Genomic DNA, 22,298 nt, shown 5'->3' on the forward strand with positions numbered 1-22,298 from the left:
TTTACATGTAATATAATATATAATATATAACTTTTACTTGGATAAAGTTTTGTTATATTTTCATTTATAGTTTCAATTTCTTAAAATGACAATATGACAAGAATCTAGGTTGTTTAAATTTAGAAGTAAATCTTGGATCTGAAACCAACTTTGAAAATTTCAGATGGAAAAGCAGCCACCAGCCCAGCTACCTGAGATATGTGCCAAGAAGCCAGGTGCTTTGTGGGAATCTCTTCCATGCTTAGCATCTGGGTTTTCTAAGTTGCTACCAAGGGAGGAAAAGGAAAAATTCTACCAGTGTGCAGTGCTGAGGTTACTGGTCTCTTCAGAACAATAATATGAACATGTTTTCTTTTCAACAATGAGACTTACAAAATGGGAATAGAAATCCAAAGGTAACAAAATATTATAAGCTCTAAAATGCCTTTTCTGCTTTATTTTTAATTTATGTTAAGACTGTATTAGCTTCAGAGTGTTTATCTATGTCCCCAAGAGAGGATTAGCCAGGAACATTCTTTGAGATAAACTAAAAGGACTATTTGGTGCCGGTACTGTTAAATTTTTCCAGTGTGCAGGTGTTTGTAGTATTTGTACACTTGCCTGATTGGTTTTCATCCAGGTAAATCCACAAAGAATAAGGTTTATCGTTTCAGGATAGAGAGGTGCAGAGGCTATTACAGGCTACAGTGGAAATCTGCCACTAGCCACATTCATGCTGTTTTCTAAAGAATCTCTTATTCTGACTCTGAAAATATAAGCAAACCTTCACTTATTCATTAAACTTTCTTACTAATCTTTGCTGAATCCCATTTCATCTTACATTTTTACATCTTTCACCATCAACTCTGCATCCATAGCTCTTCATCAGTGTTGCAAAGTAAGCATGTACATTGTTACTGACAAGTAATAAAATATACCAAGAAGCTTGCTATTTTTACATATGGTTTAGAATGACACTGGAAAAAGAATTCATTCACAATTTTATGGAGCATTTGGCATTTCCCAGATACTCTGCTGAATGCTGAGGATATTAAGAGTGATCAAAGCAAAAATGATTCCTGCCTTCATGAAGTTTACAGTTCACATGGGAGACAGAGGGGCACTGGAAGCAAGCTGGAGGTCTCAGCCATAATACCCATGTGTTGGACCACAGGCTGAATTAATACATGATTTCACTAAAGCTCTCACTCCGGAAACCCTTACTTCACAGTGGAAGACACGGAGTTTGAGATCGAGGAAAGATTTGTTGTAGAGGTTTCTTTGAAATAGAATGTGCTATTAGTCTCCCAGGCACAGAAGGGGGGCATGTTCAGCACCCTTACTTCAACCCTGCAGGCGCAATAGATTGATGTCTAACTGCAGCCCAGAAAGTCACACTGTAGAAACATGCTGGCCAGCTGGTTCTGTAACAGAACAAAGAATTGATACTCTATTGGGATTGGCTTCTTTGCCCAGAATTTGTTCTGTAAAGGAAATATAAGACTCTTCTGTTCTTCAGATATGGGCCAGAGGAGAAAAGCTGGCCTGAACCTGTGCTAAATTCCACCTTGGAGGGAAATAGAGGAGGGTGACAGGACCCCAAAGATAAATTTTATGTGACATAGACCAAGAAGAAAAAAAGAAAGGTGATAAAGGGTTTGCAACCAGAAAGAGAAAAATGCTTTCCTATGTTACAAGGAGAGCAAGGTGATGGGAATAAAGTCATTCTCTTAGGCACATAATTTAATGGAGTGCCAAAAAAGCAAAAAACCAGTAATCTAAATAAATATTTAATGTAATATTGTAAAAATACCAGAATTAATGCAAAAGATTTCATGATAGGAAAAAAAAAGTCAAACATCTTTTAAAATGGAAAAAGTCCAACCCTGTGCTTATATATCCCCAACTCTTTGGCCTCAATCTAACCCTGACCTTGCAGAAATACTCTCAGGGAGGGCTTCTGAAGACTCAAAAAGATACTTATGAAAGAATCTACTTTAAAGATCTACTTTATCAAGGGTGGAACAGACCACCAGCCCAGGTTGGATGCATGAGACAAGTGCTCAGGGCTGGTGCACTGGGAAGACCCAGAGGGATGGGATGGGGAGGGAGGTGGGAGGGGGGATCGAGATGGGGAACACATGTAAATCCATGGCTGATTCATGTCAATGTATGGCAAAAACCACTACAATATTGTAAAGTGATTAGCCTCCAACTAATAAAAATAAATGGAAAAAAAAAAAAAAAAAAAACCATCAGCCAGATCAGAAAGAGTGACACTTTCTTACTCTAGTACCAGAAGCTAAGAATGGGCTTTTCCCTTGTTTCATCCCTCTTCCTTTCCCAATACAACCATCTCCCTTTACTGTTGGGGTCAGAAACTGCAGCTAGTAAGTGGAGGAGATGAGTGAGTGCTGGGTGTAATAAGTGCTAATGATATCATGTTGAGTCTGTGTTTTACGTCTTAGTGTAATCATAGGTCTTTTTGATATTTGAGACAGTTATGGTTGCCCTCAAATTTTTCACCCAGTGATAAGGAAATAACTAACAAATGAGGAATCCAAAGGGACAGTGTGAGACAAAAATGATTTCTATTTGTTTAGTGTAATAATTATGTGAGAAAGTAAATATATATATATCACAAATTTAGAAGCATGTTCTGTTGAGAACAGCAAGGTACTAGGTTCAGAGAAAAAGCGATGAGTACTACTTGACACAGGCTGACCAGATAAAGCGTATCTGAGTATCTGTGAGGAGTGGAGAGTACGAGGCATCCCAAAGATCAGAAACACAGCTAAGACACAGATATTGGGCTTCTACTCCAACAACTAGGGAGTGGATCCTCTCCTGCAGAAAAGAGAACATAAGCATAGTGAATCAAAAAAAAAAAAAAAAAGAGAGAGAGAGAGAGAGAGATGATAGAGAAGTATGTTGAAAATGAAGGAACAAGGTAAAACCCATAAAAGCAATAATAAAGAGGACACAGACAATCTACCTGAAAAAAGATTTCAGAGTAATGAGAGCAAAGATGATCCAAAACCTTGGAAAAAGAATGGAGGCACAGGTCAAGAAGACACAATAAATGTTTAACAAAGAGATAGAAGATTTAAAGAATAAACAAACAGAGATGGACAATACAATAATGGAAATGAAGAATACACTAGAAGGAATCAAGAGCAGAATAACTAAGGAGAAATACGAATATGTGAGTTGGAAGACAGAGTAGTGGCAATTACTGCCAAAGAATAGAAAAAAGAAAAGAATGAAAAGAATTGAGGACAGTCTCAGAAACTTCTATAACAACATTAAAGACACCAAGATTAGAATTATAAGCACCCCAGAAAAATAAAAGAAAGAGAAAGGGTCTGAGAAAACATCTGAAGAGATTATAGTCAAAAATTTCACTAACATGTGAAAAGAAATAGTCACCCAAGTGCAGAAAATGTGGAGTGTCCCATACAGGACAAACTCAAGAAGGAACATGACAAGACAAATAGTAATGAAACTAACAAAAATTAAATAAAGATATTAAAAGCAACAAGGTAAAAACAAGAAACAACATACAAGGGAATCACCATAAGGTTAGCAGTTGATTTTTCAACAGAAACTCAGCAGGCCAGGAGGGAGTGCATTGATGTATTTAAAGTGATGAAAGGGGAGAGGAGCCAAGATGGCGGAGGAGTAGGACGGAGAGACCACTTTCTCTCCTAGAAATTCATCAAAAAAAATAACTGAACGCAGAACAAACTTCACAAAACAACTTCTGATCGCTAGCTGAGGTCATCAGGCGCCCAGAAAAGCAGCCCATTGTCTTCGAAAGGAGGTAGGACAAAATATAAAAGATAAAAAGCGAGACAAAAGAGCTAAGGATGGAGATCCGTCCCGGGAAGGGACTTAATAGAGGACGTTCCCAGACACCGGGGAACCCTCGCACTGGCGGGCCTGGGGGAAGTGTTGGAATCTCGGAGGGCAACCTGACTGGGAGGGAAACAATAAATAAAACCCACAGATTACGAGCCTAAAAGCAACTCCCAGCAGAAAAGTACCCCAGACGCCCGCATCCGCCACCAGCAAGTGGGGGCAGAACGGAGAGGAGCGGGCGGCATTACTTGGGGCTGGATCCGGGCCTGAGCGCCCTGAGGACAATCGGAGGGAGCTTTTGTGAGTTGCCAACTTGAACTGTGGGAGAGCAAAGAGAGAGAAAATTACCCGGCCCCAACACACTGCCGGCCGTTCGCAGAACAAAGGGACCGAGATTCTGGGCGACCGAAGTCCGCCGGGAGGGTCGCGGCGAGACGGAGGGCGCGGGCGGGAACTGGGGCTGGGGACGCGGAGGGCAGAGGGCGCGCACGCCCGACTGGCGCCGCTGGGGACTGAGACTGGGACCGCGCAGGGCAGAAGACGCGCCGCACCCGGGGAGAGAGCGCCCGTCAAGCGCCTGGCTGCCTGGGCCGATCGGGCGGCGTGGGGACGGAGCGCGGGCCCAGCTTTGTGCGCTGCGCTTTTGTGAATCGCCCGAGGGCTGGAGCCGCGCGCGTGGTGCGCGCCTCATACAGAGCAGCCCGGAGCCTGAGCAGCGCAGACCGAGAAAAGAGCGCCAGCCCCTCCCCGCACGGCCCCTCCCCGCAGCGCGACGGAACTAGCTACCTGAATAAGCACCCCCCCCCCCCCCCCCCCCGCCGTGTCAGGGCGATTAGGTGCGGAAGAGACCGGCAACAGAACCCAAATAAACAAAGGGAACCGCTTCAGAAGGGACCGGTGCAACAGATTAAAATCCCTGAAGAAACCGCCGACTACACCGGAAGGGCCTGTAGATATCGAGAAGTGTAAGCTAGAACGAGGAGCTGTCTGAAGCTGAGCCGAACCCACACTGACCGCAACAGCTCCAGAGAAATTCCTAGATATATTTTTTCTTTTTCTTTTCTTTTTTTTTTTTTCTTTTTTTTTAAGTAAGGAAAAAAATTTTTTTTTTCTTTTTTCTTAGTTCTCTTTTATTTTCCTTAAAAAATTCCCTATTACTCCCCCATTACTCCTTAACTTTCATTTTCATAGATTTTTATGATTTTTTTTAATTAGGCAAAACAATCTTTTTCTCTTTTTTCTTTTTTTTCTTTTTCGTCTTCTTTTTTTTCTTTTCTTTTTTCTTCTTCTCTTCTATTTTCTCTTTTTCTTTTTCTCTTATTTCTTTTAAAGCCCTCTAGCACTCCTTTTACTACGCCTTAATTTTCATTTTCAATACACTATAACCTTGCAGAAGAAAGAGAAGAAAAAAAAAAAAAGAAGAAGAGAAGCCCTATTTTTATACCAAACTTCATATATATTTCTAAAATTTCTTTTGTGTGTTTTGGTTTTTGTTTTTAATATAGTATTTTTAAGAGTCTAACCTCTACTCTAGATTTTTAATTTTTGTTTTTCAGTATATGATATAAATTGTGAACATATAAGAATCCAATATTCAGCTCCCATTTTTATTCAGGAGTGTGTTGATTATTCTCTCCCAATCTTGACTCTGTTTTCTACCTCAGAACACCTCTATTTCCTCCTTTCCCCTTCTCTTCCCAATCCAATTCTGTGAATCTTTGTGGGTGTCTGGGCTACGGAGAACACTCTGGGATCAGACAACTTCGTAGATCTGTCTCTCTCCTCTTGAGTCCCCCTCTTTCTCCTCCTGCCCATCTCTATCTCCCTCCTCCCTCTCCTCTTCTCCATGTAACTCGGTGAACCTCTCTGGGTATCCCTAACGGGGGAGAAACTTTCCACCATTAACCTAGAAGTTTTATTATCAGTGCTGTATAGTTGGAGAAGTCCTGAGACTACAGGAAGAATAAAACTGAAATCCAGAAGCAGGAGACTTAAGCCCAAAACCTGAGAACACCAGAAAACTCCTGACTACATGGATCTTTAAGTAATAAGTGACCGTACAAAAGCCTCCATACCTGCACCGAAACCAACCACCACCCAAGAGCCAATAAGTTTTAGAGCACGACATACCATGCAAATTCTCCAGCAACGCAGGAACATTGCCCTGAACGTCAACATACAGACTGCCCAAGGTCACACCTAACACACAGACCCATCTCAAAACTCATTACTGGGCACTCCATTGCTATCCAAAGAGAAGAAATCAAGATCCGCACACCAGAACACTGACGCAAGCTTCGCTAATCAGGAAACCTTGACAAGCCAATCGTCTAACCCCTGGGTAAAACCTCCACAATAAAAAGGAACCACAGACCTCCAGAATACAGAAAGCCCACTCCAGACACAGCAATCTAAACAAGATGAAAAGGCAGAGAAATACCCAACAGGTAAAGGAACATGAAAAAAGCCCACCAAGTCAAACAAAAGAGGAGGAGATAGGGAATCTACCTGAAAAAGAATTTAGAATAATGATAATAAAAATGATCCAAAATCTTGAAAGCAAAATGGAGGTACAGATAAATAGCCTGGAGACAAAGATTGAAAAGATGCAAGAAATGTTTAATAAAGATCTAGAAGAAATAAAAAAGAGTCAATTAAAAATGAATAATGCAATGAATGAGATCAAAAACACTCTGGAGGGAACCAAGAGTAGAATAACGGAGACAGAAGATAGGATAAGTGAGGTAGAAGATAAAATGGTGGAAATAAATGAAGCAGAGAGGAAAAAAGAAAAAAGGATCAAAAGAAATGAGGACAACCTCAGGGACCTCTGGGACAATGTGAAACGCCCCAACATTCGAATCATAGGAGTCCCAGAAGAAGAAGACAAAAAGAAAGGCCATGAGAAAATACTCGAGGAGATAATAGCTGAAAACTTCCCTAAAATGGGGAAGGAAATAGCCACCCAAGTCCAAGAAACCCAGAGAGTCCCAAACAGGATAAACCCAAGACGAAACACCCCAAGACACATATTAATCAAATTAACAAAGATCAAACACAAAGAACAAATACTAAAAGCAGCAAAGCAGAAACAACAAATAACACACAAAGGGATTCCTATAAGGATAACAGCTGATCTATCAATAGAAACCCTCCAGGCCAGAAGGGAATGGCAGGACATACTGAAAGTAATGAAAGAGAATAACCTACAACCTAGATTACTGTACCCAGCAAGGATCTCATTCAGATATGAAGGAGAATTCAAAAGCTTTACAGACAAGCAAAAGCTGAGAGAATTCAGCACCACCAAACCAGCTCTTCAACAAATGCTAAAAGATCTTCTTTAGACAGGAAATGCAGAAAGGTTGTATAAACGTGAACCCAAAACAACAAAGTAAATGACAACGGGACCACACCTATCAATAATTACCTTAAATGTAAATGGGTTGAATGCCCCAACCAAAAGACAAAGATTGGCTGAATGGATACAAAAACAAGACCCCTATATATGCTGTCTGCAAGAGACCCACCTCAAAACAAGGGACACATACAGACTGAAAGTGAAGGGCTGGAAAAAAATATTTCACGCAAACGGAGACCAAAAGAAAGCAGGAGTCGCAATACTCATATCAGATAAAATAGACTTTCAAATAAAGGATGTGAAAAGAGACAAGGAGGGACACTACATAATGATCAAAGGATCAATCCAAGAAGAAGATATAACAATTATAAATATATATGCATCCAACATAGGAGCACAGCAATATGTACGGCAAACACTAACGAGTATGAAAGAGGAAATTAATAGTAACACAATAATAGTGGGAGACTTTAATACCCCACTCACAACTATGGATAGATCAACTAAACAGAAAATCAACAAGGAAACACAAACCTTAAATGATACAATGGACCAGCTAGACCTAATTGATATCTATAGGACATTTCACCCCAAAACAATGAACTTCACCTTTTTCTCAAGTGCACACGAAACCTTCTCCAGAATAGATCACATCCTGGGCCATAAATCTGGTCTTGGAAAATTCAAAAAAATTGAAATCATTCCAGTCATCTTTTCTGACCACAGTGCAGTAAGATTAGATCTCAATTACAGGAAAAAAATTGTTAAAAATTCAAACCTATGGAGGCTAAATAACACGCTTCTGAATAACCAACAAATCATAGAAGAAATCAAAAAAGAAATCAAAGTATGTATAGAAATAAATGAAAATGAAAACACAACAACCCAAAACCTATGGGACACTGTAAAAGCAGTGCTAAGGGGAAGGTTCATAGCATTACAGGCGCACATCAAGAAACAAGAAAAAAGCCAAATAAATAACCTAACTCTACACCTAAAGCAATTAGAGAAGGAAGAAATGAAGAACCCCAGGGTTAGCAGAAGGAAAGAAATCTTAAAAATTAGGGCAGAAATAAATGCAAAAGAAACTAAAGAGACCATAGCAAAAATCAACAAAGCTAAAAGCTGGTTTTTTGAAAAAATAAACAAAATTGACAAACCATTAGCAAGACTCATTAAGAAACAAAGAGAGAAGAACCAAATTAACAAAATTAGAAATGAAAATGGAGAGATCACAACAGACAACACTGAAATACAAAGGATCATAAGAGACTACTACCAGCAGCTCTATGCCAATAAAATGGACAACTTGGATGAAATGGACAAATTCTTAGAAAAGTATAACTTTCCAAAACTGAACCAGGAAGAAATAGAAGATCTTAACAGAGCCATCACAAGCAAGGAAATCGAAACTGTAATCAGAAATCTTCCAGCAAACAAAAGCCCAGGACCAGATGGCTTCACAGCTGAATTCTACCAAAAATTTAGAGAAGAGCTAACACCTATCTTACTCAAACTCTTCCAGAAAATTGCAGAAGAAGGTAAACTTCCAAACTCATTCTATGAGGCCACCATCACCCTAATTCCAAAACCAGACAAAGATGCCACAAAAAAAGAAAGCTACAGGCCAATATCACTGTTGAACATAGATGCAAAAATCCTTAACAAAATTCTAGCAAACAGAATCCAACAACATATTAAAAAAATCATACACCATGACCAAGTGGGCTTTATCCCAGGAATGCAAGGATTCTTTAATATCCGCAAATCGATCAACATAATACACCGCATTAACAAATTGAAAGATTAAAACCATATGATTATCTCAATAGATGCAGAGAAAGCCTTTGACAAAATTCAACACTCATTTATGATTAAAACTCTCCAGAAAGCAGGAATAGAAGGAACATACCTCAACATAATAAAAGCTATATATGACAAACCCACAGCAAGCATCACCCTCAATGGTGAAAAATTGAAAGCATTTCCTCTGAAATCAGGAACAAGACAAGGATGCCCACTCTCACCACTACTATTCAACATAGTGTTGGAAGTTTTGGCCACAGCAATCAGAGCAGAAAAAGACATAAAAGGAATCCAGATAGGAAAAGAAGAAGTGAAACTCTCGCTGTTTGCAGATGACATGATCCTCTACATAGAAAACCCTAAAGACTCTTCCAAAAAATTACTATAGCTAATTAATGAATATAGTAAAGTTGCAGGATATAAAATTAACACACAGAAATCCCTTGCATTCCTACACACTAACAATGAAAAAACAGAAAGAGAAATTAAGGAAACAATACCATTCACCATTGCAACAAAAAGAATAAAATACTTAGGAGTATATCTACCTAAAGAAACAAAAAACCTATACATAGAAAACTATAAAACATTGATGAAAGAAATCAAAGAGGACACAAACAGTTGGAGAAACATACCGTGTTCATGGATTGGAAGAATCAATATTGTCAAAATGGCTATTCTACCCAAAGCAATCTATAGATTCAATGCAATCCCTATCAAGCTACCAACGGTATTTTTCACAGAACTAGAACAAATAATTTCACAATTTGTATGGAAATACAAAAAACCTCGAATAGCCAAAGTAATCTTGAGAAAGAAGAATGGAACTGGAGGAATCAACCTGCCTGACTTCAGACTCTACTACAAAGCCACAGTCATCAAAACAGTATGGTACTGGCACAAAGACAGAAATATAGATCAATGGAACAGAATAGAAAGCCCAGAGATAAATCCACGAACCCATGGACACCTCATCTTTGACAAAGGAGGCAAGGATATTCAATGGAAAAAAGACAATCTCTTTAACAAGTGGTGCTGGGAAAACTGGTCAGCCACTTGTAAAAGAATGAAACTAGAACACTTCCTAACACCATACACAAAAATAAACTCAAAATGGATTAAAGATCTAAATGTAAGACCAGAAACTATAAAACTCCTAGAGGAGAACATAGGCAAAACACTCTCCGACATAAATCACAGCAAGATCTTCTATGACCCACCTGCCAGAATATTGGAAATAAAAGCAAAAATAAACAAATGGGACCTAATGAAAATTAAAAGCTTTTGCACAACAAAGGAAACTATAAGTAAGGTGAAAAGACAGCCCTCAGATTGGGAGGAAATAATAACAAATGAGGAAACAGACAAAGGACTAATGTCAAAAATATACAAGCAACTCCTGAAGCTTAATTCCAGAAAAATAAACGACCCGATCAAAAAATGGGCCAAAGAACTAAACAGACATTTCTCCAAAGAAGACATACAGATGACTAACAAACACATGAAAAGATGCTCAACATCACTCATCATCAGAGAAATGCAAATCAAAACCACAATGAGGTACCATTACACGCCAGTCAGGATGGCTGCTATCCAAAAGTCTACAAGCAATAAATGCTGGAGACGGTGTGGAGAAAAGGGAACCCTCTTACACTGTTGGTGGGAATGCAAACTAGTACAGCCACTATGGAAAACAGTGTGGAGATTTCTTAAAAAACTGGAAATAGAACTGCCATATGACCCAGCAATACCACTTCTGGGCATACACACCGAGGAAACCAGATCTGAAAGAGACACGTGCACCCCAATGTTCATCGCAGCACTGTTTATAATAGCCAGGACATGGAAGCAACCTAGATGCCCATCAGCAGATGAATGGATAAGGAAGCTGTGGTACATATACACCATGGAATATTACCCAACCATTAAAAAGAGTTCATTTGAGTCAGTTCTAATGAGATGGATGAAACTGGAGCCCATTATACAGAGTGAAGTAAGCCAGAAAGATAAAGAACATTACAGTATACTAACACATATATACGAAATTTAGATAGATGGTAGCGATAACCCTATATGCAAAACAGAAAAAGAGACACAGAAGGACAGAACAGACTTTTGAACTCTGGGGGAGAACGTGAGGGTGGGATGTTTTGAAAGAACAGCATGTATATTATCTATGGTGAAACAGACCACCAGCCCAGGTGGGATGCATGAGTCAAGTGCTCGGGCCTGGTGCACTGGGAGGACCCTGAGGAGTCGGGTGGAGAGGGAGGTGGGAGGGAGGATCGGGATGGGGAATACGTGTAACTATATGGCTGATTCATGTCAATGTATGACAAAACCCACTGAAATGTTGTGAAGTGATTGGCCTCCAGCTAATAAAATAATATTTAAAAAAAAAAAAGTTAAATGAAAAAAAAATAAATAAATAAAGTGATGAAAGGAAAAAAAAAAAATATATATATATATATACAACCAAGAATAGTCTATACAGCAAGGCTCTCTTTTAGCTACAATGGAAAAATTTAAAGCTTTACAGACAAGCAAAAGATAACAGAATTCAGCACCACCAAACCTACTTTGAATAAAATGCTAAATGAACTTTTACAGGCAGGAAAAATAAAAGAAGCCACAACTAGAAACAAGAAAATCACAAATGGGAAAGGTTCCTGGAAAAGGCAAACAAAATTTTACGAATTTATCCATAATTTTAGGAAACTATCCACACACAAATATGATATTAAAACCAGCAACCATGGGAAGAGAAGAATAGAAAATCAGGGAAAGGGAGCTGCACTTGAAATTAAGAGACCAGCAACTTAAAACAACATTTCATATATACAGACTGCTATATCAAAACCTGATGGGAAATGTAAACCAAAAGGCCACAGTAGATACGCACAGAAAAGAGAGAGAACCTTAAAAAAAAAAAAAAAAAAACACTAAAAATGATCATTAAACTACAAGAGAAGAGAACAGAAGAAGGGGATAAAAAAGACCTAGAAAAAAACAAAACAATTAAGAAGATAGCAATAGGAACATATATGTATATCAATAATTACCTTAAATATAAATGGTTTAAAAGCTTCAATCAAAAGACACAGATTGGCCAAATGGATACAAAAGCAAGACCCACACATAGGCTGTCTACAATAGATCCACTTCAGATCTAGGGACACATACAGACTGAAAGTTAGATGAAAAAAGATATTCCATATAAATGAAAATCAAAAGAATGATGGAGTATCAACACTCATATCCGACAAAATAGACTTTAAAATAAAGACTGTTACAAGAGACAAAGAAAGATACTACATAATAATCAAGGGATAAATCAAAGAATATATAAACAATTGTAAAGATATATGTGCCCAACATAGGAACACCTCAATACATAAGGCAATCCTAGTATCCATAAAACGGGAGATCAGCCGCAACATGATCATTCTGGAGAACTTTAACACCATACTTACACCGATGGACAGATCATCCAAGCAGAACATAAATAAGGAAACACAAGCCTTAAATGACACATTAGACCAGATAGATGTAATTGATAGTCATAGGACATTTCATCTGAAATCAGCAGAATACGCTTCTCTAGTACACATGGAACATTCTTCAGGATCGATCACATCAGAGACCACAAACCAAGCCTTGATAAATCTAAGAAAATTGAAATCATATTAATCATCCTTTCCAATCACAATGATATGAGATTAGAAATTAATTATAGGAAAAAATTGTAAAAAGCACAATCAGGCTTTTGTGCTAAACTATATGTTACTAAATGATCAATGAATCCTTGAAGAAATCCAAGAGAAATAAAAAAATACCTATAGGCAAATGACAATGGAAACACAGTTATCCAAAACCTGTGGGACACAGTAAAAGCTGTTCTAAGAGGGAAGTTTTATTACAACACAGTCTTACCTCAAGAAATAATTGGTAGTGGTTTAGTTACGAAGTGATGTCTGGCTCTTTTGTGACCCCATGGACTATAGCCCACAAGGCTCCTCTGTCCATGGAATTTTCCAGGCAAAGATACTGGAGTAGTTTGCCATTTCCTTCTCCAGGGGCTTTTTCTGACCCCAGGGATGAAAGCCAAGTCTCTGAATTGACAGGTAGATTCTTTACCACTGAGCCACCAGGGAAGCCTGGTTATAGATTTTAAGGGAACAAAAGAATGTCAAAACATACAGCTATGACTAGGCCAGGGTTATAACTGAACCATACAGAAATAAGTCAGTGAAGACTCCCGGTTCTGTTTCAAAAGCAAAAATCAGCCTGAAGCACCTTTTTGAAGTGTTTCAGAATTCATACTCCCTTGAGTGTTCAACCAGCAGGTTAAAGGGGGTCTACGGGAGAAGGAAATGGCAGCCCACTCCAGTGTTCTTGCCTAGAGAATCCCGTGGACAGAGGAGCCTGGTGGGCTGCCGTCTATGGGGTCGCACAGTCGGACACGACTGAAGCGACTTAGCAGCAGCAGCAGCAAGGGATGATAGTGTTGACCTCTTCTGACCCTTAGACTTCAGTTGACCCAAGCCTGGGCTCTGGACCTTGGCCCCTGGTCTGTGCTGATCCTCCCCTGTTCCAGCCCTTGCAGGAGGACACTTGAACCCTTAGCTTAAAACTTCCCATTTGCTGTTGAGGAGTCATTGCTCCAGGAAAGACCCCTGTGTTCTCCATCTTTCTGTGAGAAACACATCCTTCCTGCTCCAGAGCTGTGATCTGCTGTGTCTGTTGGCTCCACACCTACCATGGGGTGAGCCCAGTTTAGGAGTACCAGCGTGTCTGGACGTCAGTGGCCAGTGTATTGTTGACTTGGGACAAAAGAGGCATTGAGGGTTAAGGTGAAATCCTGCGTTAAGCCTGTCTGAGTGACCATTAAGCAACAGATAAAACACTGCTACCAACTCTACTCTGGTGGCGGGGCCGGGGGGAGGGGTGTGGTAGAGCCCAAGGAGGGCCCACTCACGTGGCCATGGGACCACAATACTGTTACTTTGCTCGAGTCCCACTCTCTCTGCCTCTGAACTACCTCTCCATTCAACTACTCTGAAATCTGAGCGTTGCTGCCCCAAAGGGTGGCCTCTGCTGACTGCCAGCACCTCTGATGTCCTGCTTCAGTGCGGAGACACGGTCTCCCTGCTCCCCCAGAGACTGCAGTCACATCACCCTGACATTCAGGTTTCCTATTTTAGAAACTGTCTCTTAGTCACATTCTTTGCCTTTGGAATAGGCGAAAACTTTTCTGGAAACAAGAAAAACCTCAAATAAACAACCTAACCTACATCTAAACAACCAGAGAAGGAAAAACAAACAAAACCCAAAGCTGAATGATAGAAAAGAAGAATGAAAGAAATCATAAAGGTAAGAGAAGAAATAAATGAAATAGAGATGAAGGAAACAATGGCAAATATCAATGAAACTAAACCAATGGTTCTTTAAGAAGATAAAAAAAAAAAAAAAGCTTTGATAAACCTTAACCAGAGTCATCAAGAAAAAAACGCAGAGGACTCAAATCAATAAAATTAGAAATGAAAAAAGATACTTCAGCAGACACCACAGAAATACAAAGGATCATAAGAGACTACTCCAGCAACTATATGCCTATAAAATGGACAGCCTGGAAAGTGGGCAAACTCTCAGAAAGACACAATCTTCCAAGACTGAACCAGGGAGAAACAGAAAATATAAACAAGCCAATCAGAAACAATGAAAGTGAAATACTGTGATTTAAAAACTTCCAAAAAACAGAAGTCTAGGACTAGATGGCTTCATGGGTGAATTTAGAGAATCGTTAACACCTATCCTTCTGAAAGTCTTCCAAAAAATTGCTCAGAAAGGAACAAAGGAACACTCCTAAGCTCATTCTACAAGGCTACAATCACTCTGACACCAAAACAAGACAGAGCTTTCACACAAAAAAGAAAATTATAGGCCAATATCACTGATGAACATAAATGTAAAAATCCTCAACAAAATACTAGCAAACTGAATCCAACAACACATGAAGAGGATCATAAACCATTATCAAGTGTGATTTATCCCAGGGATGCAAGGAATCTTCAATATACACAAATCAATCAATGTGATGCATACACCATGTTAACAAACTGAAGAATAAAAGCCATATGATCATCTCAATAGAGTCAGAAAAAGCTTTTCACAAAATTCAGCACACATTTATGATGAAAACTTTCCAGAGTGTGGGCATAAAGGGAACCTACCTCAACACAATCAAGGCCATGTATGACAAATCCATGGCAAACATCATTCTAAAAAGTGAAAAAATGAAAGCATTTTCTCTAAAGTCAGGAGTAAGACAAGAATATCCACTCATTCCACTTTTATTCAACATAGTTTCAGAAGTCCTAGCCACAGTAATCAGAGAAGAAAAAGAAATAAAAGGAATTCAAATTGTAAAAGAAGTAAAGCTGCCAGTGTTTGCAGATGATATGATACTCCAGAAAATCCTAACAATTACCAGGGAACCAACAGAGCTCATCAATGAATTTGGTAAAGCTGCAGGATACAAAATTAATACAAAGAAATCTCTTGCATTCCTATACACTAGCAATGAAATATCATAAAGAGAAATTTTTAAAAAATTCCAACTTCCCATTGTATCAAAAAGAATAAAATGCTTGGGAATAAACCTATGTAGGGAAGCAAAAGACTTGTACTAAGAAAACTATAAGATGCTGATAAAAGAAGTAAAAAGTGACACAAACAGATACCACATTCTTGGACTGGATGAATCAATACTGTGAAGATGGCTATAGAACCAAAACATACTCTATGCAATCGCTACCAAATTACCAGCGGCATTTTTCACAGAATTAGAACAAAAGTCTTACTATTTGTGTGGAAACACAAAAGATCCCCAAATAGCCAAAGCAATCTTGAGAAAGAAAAATGGACCTCGAGGAATCAACCTTTCTGACTTCATACTATACCACAAAGTTACAGTTATCAAAGCAGTATGTAGAGATTAATGGAACAGGACGCTAAGTCCAGAGACTTTCTAAAACCATGTATCTATGGTCACTTAATCTATGACAAAGGAGGCAAGATTATGTAATAAGTAGTCCTGTGAAGAATGTGCAGTTACATGTAGAAGAATAATATTAGAGCACATTCTAACACCATACATAAAAACAAATTCAAAATGGATGAAGACCTAACGCCTGGTACTATCAAACTTTTTGAGGAAAATATAGGCAGAACACTCTCTGGCGTAAATTGCCACAAGATCTCTTTTGACCTACCTCCTAGAGTGATGAAAATAAAAACAAGATAAACAAATGAGATCTAATTAAACTTAAAAGCTTTTGGACAGCAAAGGAAACCATAAACAAAACAAAAAGGCAGCACTCACAGTGGGAGAAAATATCTGCAAATGAAGCAACCAACAAGGGATTAATCTCCAAAATACACAGACAGTCCTTGCAGTTTAATATAAAAACAACAAACAACCAAATCAAAAAATGAGCAGAATATCTAAATATACATTTTTCTGAAGAAGACATATGGATGTCCATAAAGCACACGAAAAGATGCTAAATACCATTAATTATTAGAGAAATGCAAAGTAAAACTACAGTGAAATATCCCTTCACACTGGACAGGACGGCCATCATCAAAAAAATCTACAAATGGTAAATCCCACTCCTACACCATTAGTGGGAGTGTAAACTGGTGCAGACACTATGGAGAACAGTACAGAGGTTCCTTAAAAACTGCAAATAAAGCTACCATATGATACAGCAATCCCACTCCTGGGTATATATCTGGAGAAAAGTATAATTTGAACAGATACATACACCCCCGTGTTCATTACAGCACTATTTCCAATAGTTAGAACATGGGGAAGCAGTCTAAATGCCCATCAACATAGGAATGGATAAAGAAGATTTGGTACGTATATACGAGGAGATATTACTCAGTAATATAAAAGAACAAAATAATGCATTTGCAGCAACATGGATAGACCTAGCAACTGTCATACTGAGTGAAACAATTCTGACAGAAAAAGACAAATATGGTATGATATCATTTACATGTGGAATCTTTTTAAAATAGTACAAATGAATTTGTTTACAAAGCAGGAACAAGGTCACTAATGTAGAAAATAAAGTTACGGTTACCACAGAGGGAGACAGGGGAAGAAGGATAAACTGGGAGATGACTGACATATACAGACTACTGTATATAAAATAGATAACTAATAAGAGCCGAGAGAGCTAAAGCTTAGGCAGGTTGATAGGGAGTCCAAGCACCATCAAGGAGGAGGAGGCAAACATTTCCTTTTTAAATTCTTTTGCCTTGGTCGCATAGGACATGTGTCTCTGTGTTGCTATGACAACAATCTAGTTCACCTGAAAACTAGATTTCTTTAAGCCTGGAGCTAATGATTACACAGCAAAACAATATATCTTGCTCATGGAAATGCTTTTCTTTAGGCGCTATGTCAACGATTATATCTGTCACCATATATCTTGCTTGGGAACTTATTCTTCTTCAAGACTTATACCCCTGATTATACAACAAAACATATATCTCATCCAGGGACATGCTGCCAGAACCCGTTCTCCCTGGCTAATCTTGGGCCATTGTTATCTCAGAAAGTATGTCGTGTGAGAGAGTCTGGGTAAAACTTTCACAACCTTGAGGCATTCTTTTCATGTATTTTCAGCAGCTAGCAGAAGAGTATAGAATGCCCTACCCAAACTAGCGAGGGGGGTACTCTTTCTATCTGCTTCTGATGTCAGAAGCTTTCCCCATCCTTTCACTTTAGTAAAAGCTTTACTGCACAAAACTTTGAGTGACTGAGACCACATCTTTGTTCCCAGAGTGAAATTTTCTCCTTTGGAGACCATGAACTTGACACCAACCACCATAACCTACTGAATAGCACAGGTAAGTCTACTCAAGGCAGGTAGACAGGTAGGTCATACTCTGTAATGACCTCTATGGGAAAATAATCTAAAGTGTGCATGTGTGAATATGTATAACTTATAGTTTGCTGTACATCTGAAGCTAACAAAAAATTGCTAAATCAACTATACTCCATCAAAAACATTAAGAAAAAGAAATTGAAAGAAATCTGGATACAAGACATGGAGCTTCTCCAGGCTTTCCATGCCTGACTATGCTCAAATTCACCTGAGCTCCTTAGAAGAATATGCATATGTCTGGACTCCCCTCAGAAAGGACTCTGCTACAGAGAAATGTGTTAGAACAGTGGTTCCAGGGACCAGCACCAGGGACTGGTTTCACGGAAGACAAATTTTCCACGGATTGAGGTGGGGATGGGGGGATGGTTTAGGGGTGATCTTCACAAAGAGTGAGCAATGTAGATTCCTTGCATGCCCGGTAGGCGTACAGCAGGGTTTGTACGCCTGTGAGAATCTAATGACACCACTGATTTAACGGGAGGCAGAGCTCAGGCAGTACCACGAGTGATGGGGAAGAGCCATGGCTATAAATACAGATGAGGCTTTGCCTGCTTGTCGGCTCACCTCCCGCTGTGTGGTCTCATTCCTAACAGGCCACAGACCACCACTGGTCTGTGGGTGGAGGGCTGGGGACCCCTCTGTTAAACTACATTATGAGAATGCCATAACATCACGTCAGCAAAATCCAGACTTGGAAAAGGAGATGAAGGGAAAGCTAGTAGATTCAAAGAAAGTAGGGGACACTTACCACCGATGTAGTGTTTAAACTTAGTTGATTCCCATTTCAAATAAATGCAAGGTGAAAATAAACAAAAACAAAGAAAATTTGGTACATTTGGAAGACAGTTAAAATTCTAAACACTAATTGAATAAATGACTTATTAGTATTTTTGTTCAGATGTAATGATAATAGTGTGTATTAAAAAAAAACAGTTCACATCTTATGGAAAAAGGTTCTGAAATGTTTTTGAATAAAATGATATGATATCTAGAGTTTGCTTCAAATAGGGAAGAATGAGTAGAAACATAGATGAAACAAGATTGGTCATTAGTTTGTAATTAGTTGATCATTTTCATGAGAGTAAGTGGAAGTTCAGTTTGCTTTTTGGTCTGCTTCAGTACATTTTTTATATTTTCCATAATCAAACATTAATCTCCTAAGAAATATGTGCTTTGAGTATGAGAATGATATGGTCTGCTCTTACCACTGATGTCCTAGACAGTGCAATTAAGGCAAGAAAAAGCAAAATAAGGTGTAAAGAATTACAAGAAAGAAGAAAACTGCTTCTATTCATAGACTATGCACTATCCTAAGGAATTCTCAACTCACCTACTAAGAAGAGCTAATAAATAAATTTAATAATACATCAGAATAAAAAAATATCATTTTAAAAAGTAACTTTTACTTTATACATAAATAGAAAATATGCAAAACAAAATTTATTGAAAAAATTTACTTACAATAGCATCAAAACCCATAAAATGCTGAGAGAGATGTAGAATTTCTCTCTTTGCTGAGAGAATTAAAGGAGACCTAAATAATAAAGTCAGATTATGTTCAAGAATTGAAAAATTCAATGGAGTTAACATATCAGTTTTTCCTAAATTGATAAATTCGATGTGATCCCAATCAAAATCCCAATGGAAATTTTCTTTGGTAGATTATTGACCAAGTAAATATAAAATTTCCATTATAAATCAAATAATCATAACAATCTTGAAAATGAACAAACTCAGAAGACATACAATTCCTGATTTTTCCAGTTACTTTTACACCTATCGTAATCAAAATAATATGGTACTGACATAAGTATAGACAAATAAATGGAATAGGCCCAAATATACATGGTCAATTAAATTTTGACAAAGGTGTACGTTAAATTCAATGGGGAAAGGAGAGGTGTTTCAATAAATGTTACTAAAATTACTGGATAGTCACATTGTTAGATGCTCAGTTGTGTCCAACTCTTTGTGACCCTGTGGACTGCAATCAGCCAGGCGCCTCTCTCCATAGAATTCTCCAGGCAGGAACACTGGAGGGGATTGCCATTTCCTTCTCCATGGGATCTTCCCGACCCAGGGGTGGAAAACACATCTCCCCCAATGCAGGCAATTTCCTTATTTGAGCCACCAGGGAAGCCATAATACATATACACAGAAATGAACCTCAGCCCTTATATGACATCATAAACAAATACTACCTTGAAATGGACCAGAGACCTAAAAATAAGAGTGAAAATTTTTAAACTTCTAGAAGATAATGTGAGAACAATTTAATAATCTTGAATTTGCTAAAGATTTCTTAAGACACACAAAGTAATAACATAAAGTAAAAAAATATAAATTATACAATAATAAAATTAAAATTTCAGCTGTGTCACCCAATGAGTAAAAAATAGCAAATCATATATAGACAAGGATAAAATATTTTCAAATCATATACATATTATATTGTATTTTCACTTACATTTTACATTTATGTTTACTCATGTTAAATATAAGAATTCTTAAATCAATAAGAAAAATGCAAATGACCAATAAAAAATGGCAAGAAGAATTGAATATATATCAATGGTTAATGAACAAATGAAAAGGTACTCAATATAATCAGTTATGGTGGAAATTCCTCAACAGTAACCAAAATAAGTTTCTATTTCTCATTCACCAGAATGCCCAAAATAAAAAATACTGACAACACCCAATGCTAAGGAGGATGTGGCAGACCTGTAATTCCCATACATTCCTGTAGGGGTGTAAATAGAAGGGCAGTATTAGCAAACAGCTTGATGGTTTCTTATTAAGTTAAATACACACCAGTTGTAGGACACAGCAGTTACACTTCTGCTTATTTACCCTAGGGAAGTGAAAAACATACTTCTACATGAAGAATTACACTGAATGTCTATAGTCAACATTCATAATACATGAAGACTGAAAACAATACAAATGTCTGTCAATTGGTAAAAAGATAACAAGATATGCTCTATTCTGACAATGAATTATTACTCAGGAATTACAAGGATAAACATCATATGTATACATATACATTCTCACACATATATAAACATGGTTTAACCTCTTGTATTTTTTGTATTGTCTGGATATCGACACAGCTCTCAATTTTCCTAAATAGTTTATCCACATTCTAGAAAAATGTTTAAAAATATTCACCCCTGTGGTGGTCTCAATAGTGAGAACATAGACTCGGTATAATAAAATAAATTCTACATGTTCTCTTCTTAATGGTTAAGATAGTAGTTTGAGCATGTTTCATTTATTTTAATGTGAGATTAAAGTGAGGAAGAAAGATATTAAAGCATAATTATAATTTATTAAATTTTCTATTTTTGTATAGTGAGAAAGTTAATATAATAAATTACCTTTTATTTTATAATAGATTAAAGCTACATTCATATGTAACTTTTGTTTTTAAAGAATTTAAATTAGAGGGAAACATTTCCTTTTGTGAATAAAGAAACTAGGCTTAATAGAAATTAAAATGAGAGGAAATCAAAGAAAAATGATTTACCAAAACTTATTATTTATTTACAATAGGTTTAATCCTTTATAGGATATAAATTATATATATCAATAAAGGGCATTTCGACTTCTCTCCAGGACCTTTGGCACAACTATAAATTTGAACAAATCTTTCAATGCTTTTTTTTTCCTAATGAATTCTTTCTCTACAAATTAAATACTCATTGTAAGCTAGTAATATTTTATATACTTATGTTTCTTCATTTCAGGAGTATGTGTACGCCCTCATTCATTCTAGCAGTCCCCATATGTGGAGTGTTACAGCTTTTGTTAACTTGTAATTATGTGCCATTAAAATAATAACACCTGTCACTCATTCAGTACCTCCTATACCTGATGCTGTGCTAAACACATCACCTACATTATCTCAATTAATCCTCACAACAGGCCTATGAAGGAGGGATAATAATTAATCCCCATTTTACAGATGAGAATTGAGTAGCTCAGAGAAATTAAGAAACATAATCAAAGTGGAACAGGGTTTGAATTAAGCTCTTCACAACTTTGAAGCCTGTATTTTTAAATGCTAGAGTACACTGAAACTTATTTCTCTTGACTTGATATATATTATATGAAAATATCTAATATGCTAAAGAGGGTGAGACCAGATGTCCTACCTCATACAAAGAGAAATTTTCCAATCTTTCCTGCAGCTCTTTCCATATCCCTAGAGCTGTATGGCTGAATGGCACTAAGCAATATAAATACTGAAATTACCTAGATGTAAACATAACCTGTCACTAGGCTTCAGCGACAAATCATTTCTAGTTGTATTTTACCTTAAACTT

This window comes from Muntiacus reevesi, chromosome 12, assembly GCF_963930625.1.
Source record: "Muntiacus reevesi chromosome 12, mMunRee1.1, whole genome shotgun sequence".
In the NCBI taxonomy this organism is placed as follows: domain Eukaryota; kingdom Metazoa; phylum Chordata; class Mammalia; order Artiodactyla; family Cervidae; genus Muntiacus; species Muntiacus reevesi.